Below are 5,482 nucleotides of genomic sequence, written 5' to 3' on the forward strand. Positions count from 1 at the left end.
GAGAAAGGAATATGAAGGGACAGAGGTGAAATAAAGAAAATAAGAATAAAGAGTAGGGGAAGGAAAACAGTGTAAAAGAAGAAAAATATTTGGAAAAGAAAATAGAGGAGAAAGAAGATAGACCCAAAAATAAGAAAAGGAAAAACGATGAGAAAGCAGGAGAAAAAGAAAAAAAAAAGAGTAGGAAAAGGGAAGAGAAAAATTAGATAGCTGAAGAAAACTATAGAGGCTAAAATAATCACAAATCAATAAAGTAGAGGAGGTAAACAAATAAACAAACAAAAAAAAAAAAAAAGAAAAGAGAAAAGAAAAAAAGGAGAAAAGTGTCTCCGCAGAGCTCAGTGCTCCTGGGAGCTCACTTTGGATCCTGCTTGACTGCTCCGTCTGCCAATTCGGGGCTTCCCAGGAGGTGCTTAGGCACTAACCACTGTCAGACACTGTCCTGCTTTGGCTCTCAGCAGCCTGCCTGAAGCGGCAACAGATCCACGGTTTGTGTCTGTCTCCCCAGGACTTGGCTGCACATGGGAGGGGCCAAGCTACCCCCTGAAAACAGGTTCGTTAGCAGCTCGGGGCCTAGGGCCGGGTCAGTGAGCTTCCCCAGGTTCCCTGGGCTCTGCCTCTGCTTGTCTTCACCTGGCAGCCCCCTGTCAGTCTTAATCACTCAAAGGTTTGCTTCTGAAAGGACTTTAGGCGGCATTGGGAGTCTAGACCTCTGGTTCTCCCGTGAGGTGGAGGTGCTGTTTAGATTCCAGGGAATGTGGTAGGTGATTTTCCCTGCCCCAGAGTTACTCCCCTGCGAGTGGCCCAGTGGGATGAGCCGGCAACCTGGAGTTTCTATGAGCTCTCTCATGGGTGTGGGGGAAGCACCAGCCAGGTTCCCAGGATGGGGTGGGGGGGGTGGTGGCCCCAGCCCCAATCCAGTCACTGCTGCTTCCAGAGACTGTCCAAACCAGTGGGCTGGGCCTCTGCCCGTCTCCTCTGCAAAGGTCAAGAGGCAGGGTGTGGCCGGCAGGGCTCCTGAGGGCAGGGAAAAATGGCCACTTTTCCTGAGCCGTGGCTTCCGGGAGCAGCCAGTGCCTCTCGGGGAAAAATGGCCATTTCGGTTTGGGGGGGTGCGACCGAATGAACGCAGGATCCCGGCTGCTGCTTCTCCACGTCTCCCCCAGTGCTTCCCACTGGCCTCTCCTTAGGCACCGGAGTCCGCACCGGCCTCCCTCAACTGCAGCTTCGGGTGAGTAGCTGCCACAAACACCTGTGCTCTGGGTTTAAAAACAACCTCCCTAACCCCCCACTCCCCCAAAACCCACACCAACAACCCCTGAGGCTTTCTGTCAGGCCAGCGCCAGACTCCCTGGCGGCCAGCATCCCTGCTGAAGGGCCTTGATCGTCTCAGGGAAGTACCCCTCCTGCAGCCAAGAGCCCCTCTTCTCTCGGCCTGCCACCTGTGGAAGCGGGACCTGCCCCTCTCTCGACCTCGCCCTTCCTACTGGCCTCCAGGTGTTTCAGTCCTTTCTCGGTCCGCCTCCTCCTCAGCCGGACCTCAGTTGGTTATTCCGAGTGCATGTTCCCCACTTCAGTTTTATTTCCAGCCTGGCCCTGCGGGGCGGTGCAAGTGGGGCCTGCCTATTTCTTTATGTGATGTGTCACGTTTATTGGTTTGCGGATTTTGTACCAGCCTTGCATCCCTGGGATAAACCTCCCTTGCTCACGGTGTATAATCCTTTTAATATATTGCTGGATCTGATTTGCTGATATATTTTTGAGGATTTTCCTATCTATGTGCATCAGGGATATTGGCCTGTAATGCTCTTTCTTTGTAGTGTCTTTATCTGTTTTGGAATTAGGTGAACGCTGGCCTCATAAAAAGAGCTTGGATGTGTTCCTTTCTCTTGGGTTTTTTTGAGCAGTTTGGGAACTAAGAGGTGTTAGTTCTTCAGTGAATGTTTGGTAAAACTCCCCTGTGAAGCCGTCAGGACCAGGACTTCCGTGTGCTGAGAGGTTTTTTGATTTCTGCTTCAATTTTATCAGTAGTTATTGGCCTGGGCACGTTTTCTGATTCTTCCTGGTTGAGTTTGGAAGATTGTGTTTTTCTAGGAATCTGTCCATTTCGTCCAGGTTGTCCAGCTTGTTGGAATAGAGTTGTTCATAGTATTTTCTTACAGTCCTTTGTATTTCTGTGGGGTCAGTTGTTACTTCACTTCTTTCGTTTTCTGATTTCATTTATTTGGGTCCTCTCTCTTTTCTTCTTGGTGAGTCTGGCTAAAGGCTCATCAATCTTGTTTATCTTTTTCAAAGATTCAGCTCTTGGTTTCATTGATTTTTTGCATTGTTTTAGCCTCTATGTCATTTATTTCTGCTCTGATCTTAATTATTTCCTTTCTTCTACTTGCCCTAAGCTTTTATTATTGTTCTCTTTTTAATTCTTTAAGTTGTAGGGTTAGATAGTTTATTAGAAGCTTTCCTTGTTTTGAGGTAGGCCTGTACTGCCGTGAACGTCCCTCTCAGGACTGCTTTCCCTGTGTGCCATAGATTTTGGGTTGTTGTGTGTTCATTTTCATGTTTCTAGGAAGTTTTTGATTTCTTCCTTGATCTCTTTGGTAACCCATTCATTGTTTAATTACATGCTATTTTGCCTCCATGTGTTTGAATGTTTTTGAGTGTTTTTACTGTAGTTGATTTTTAATTTCATGCCTTTGTGATCTGAGAAGATGCTTGATGTGATTTCAATCTTCTTGGACTTGTAGAGGCTTGTTTTGTGTCCTAATGTGTGATCTGTCTTTAAGAATGACCCATGTGACGTGAGAAGAATGTATATTCGGCAGCTTTAGGGTGAAATGTTCTATAAATGTTTATTAAATCCATCTGATCCAGTGTATCTTTTAGTCACTGTTTCCTTGTTAATTTTTTGTCTAGAACAGGGGTGGGCAAACTTTTTGACTCGAGGGCCACAATGGGTTCTTAAACTGGACCGGAGGGCCGGAACAAAAGCATGGATGAAGTGTTTGTGTGAGCTAATATAAATTCAAAGTAAACATCATTACATTAAAGGGTACGGTCTTTTTTTTTTTTTTTAGTTTTATTCATTTCAAACGGGCCGGATCCAGCCCGCGGGCCGTAGTTTGCCCACGGCTGGTCTAGAAGATCTGTCCAGTGAAGTCAGTGGGGTGTTAATGTCCTCTACTATGACTGTATTACTGTCGATCTCTCCCTTAAAATCCATCAGAAGTTTTCTTTATGTATTTAGGTGCTCCTATATTGGGTACATATATGTTTACCAGGGTTATATCTTCTTGTTGGATCAATCCCTTTAGTATTATGTAGTGACCTTCTGGTGATGGCCTTTATTTTGAAGTCTATTTTGTCAGATATGAGTATTGCTATCCCAGCTTTTTTATGTTTTGTTTCCATTTGCATGGAAAATTTCCCCCCATCCCTTCACTCTCATCCTGTGTGAGTCTTTTGTTCTGAAGTGGGTCTCTTGTAGACAGCATGTATTTGGGTCATGTTCTTTATTACTGCTATGTCATGCTTCATTTCCGACTGGTCAGTTTTCATAATTTCTATATCTTTTCTCTTGCTGTTGAGTATCCTGGAATAATGATAAATTTCTTATCTCCATTTCATTTAGCTCTTCTTCTGGAGAATTCTCTTGTTCTTTCATTTGAGGCTTGTTTCTTTTGTCCCCCTGTTTTGGCTTCCTGTTTGGGTTTGTTTCTACGTATCAGGTAGATCTGCTATGACTCCCAGTCTTTTTGGAGGTTCTCTGTTGCAGGACAATGCTAGGTGCTGTTTGTGACTGGCCCTGAGCACCCCGTTGGGAGCCATCAGCCATCCACAGCTTGTGACTCCCTCTGCTTGGGCTGGGTGCCTTTGGAAAGGACTAAGATGTGTATCAAGATCTGCTTTTCCTAGTCCCAGGTCCGAAGCAGATAAGGCAAAGACTCAAAGCATCCAGGGAGCTGCCTCTGCCTGCAGCCTGGTGGCTATTCTGAGCCTCGGAATGAGCCTTAGGCTATAGGCCACGGCAAGGCACAGTCTCCACAGGGTGGGGCGAGAGGTTTTCCAAAAGCTGCCTGGATGGTCAAGTTCTACCTGAGAAAGAAGTCCTCTGCAGTTGGGGGTAGGGGGCGGAGGGGGGTGACTCAGCACAGGAAACCGAGCCCCACCTTCTGAGCTCCAACCCCAGAGCCCTCAACCCTGGATTCTCAGACAGCTCCAGTCCACTCTGCCCTCCCTCTGCTGGAGCCCAAGGTGAGTGGCTGCACATGAAATGTTGTGCATTTGCCCTTTAAGAGGGTGCCTGCATTTCCAGCCATCTCTCCCTGGCAGACAGCAACCCTGCTGCCTTTCACAGCCAGATGTCACGTGGGCAGCTTTCTCAGTTCTGGTGCTCTGGGCTGGGGAGCCCAGCTTGGGGTGTAGACCCCAGAGTTCTCCGTGGGAACCCCCACAGCTGAAGTAATCCCTCCAGAACGTCAGCTGCTGTCTGTGGGCGCCTGGCCAGCCCTCTTGCGCCGTGGGACTTCCTACTAGTCTCTGTGCCGCCTCCACTTTCCGACCTTGGTTATCAGGGTCTGTCCAGCGAGTCTCCAGCTGATTGTGTAGAATGGTTTTCGATATTTCAGTTGTAACTCCAGTTTGGCCCTGGGAGAGTGAGTGTCAGTGTAGCTTCCACTTAATCGGCTGCCATTTTGGAACCCCACCAAATCCTTTTTAAATAAATGCAAGTGATCATAAAAAGCCGAGCCTCTGGCAGTCTTCGTGGTCAGTTATGGGATGCCCTTTCGATAAGATCAAGTAAAAGGCAGCCATGTCCTTTCTCACCACTTCAATTCCACAAAGCGCTGAGGTGCAACGCTCCCGTCTGGACCGAGACCCACAGGGGAAACCACCCAGGGAATATGTTCCGAGGCAGGAACACTTGAACTGCGGTTGACAAGTTGATGGGGGCTCAGTGTGGACAACACAATATTGTGTGTGGTTTCAGCTTTTTCCCATTAAAGTTCCTCCTGCTCCATCGGAATGAATATCGATCCGTTTTCCCTTTGCTTCGTTTATATATGTAGCGATCACTAATTCTTCCCTCCTCCTTCGACTGCTGGTCAGTTCTGTTTGTCACGTGGCCAAAGGTAGGGAGTCATTCTTCTGATGTAACTTCCAGTGGAGCCCTCTCTCCCGAGCTCCTCGTGCCCTGGTCACCCCCCAGGCTCGCTGCCCAGCTGGCATCCTGGGTCTCATGCCTGGAATCAGTGTCTGCCTTCTGTGTGGTTTAGCCTCTTGTGTGGGCGGAGCACACCCTTTTGCATTTACAGAGACAGGTGCACGGATGACAGATGTGTGCGCTCTTGCTCGTGTGCTGTTGTTGCTTTTATATCTTCTTAGTTGGCCCCCACTGGGTGATAGCTTGACTGGATTTGGAAATGGCGTTGAGAATAGTTTCCTTCCCAGCCCCTCTCTGGAAGCATCTGCTGGGAACTGGGAA

This window comes from Myotis davidii, unplaced genomic scaffold (assembly GCF_000327345.1).
Source record: "Myotis davidii unplaced genomic scaffold, ASM32734v1 scaffold512, whole genome shotgun sequence".
Lineage (NCBI taxonomy): Eukaryota > Metazoa > Chordata > Mammalia > Chiroptera > Vespertilionidae > Myotis > Myotis davidii.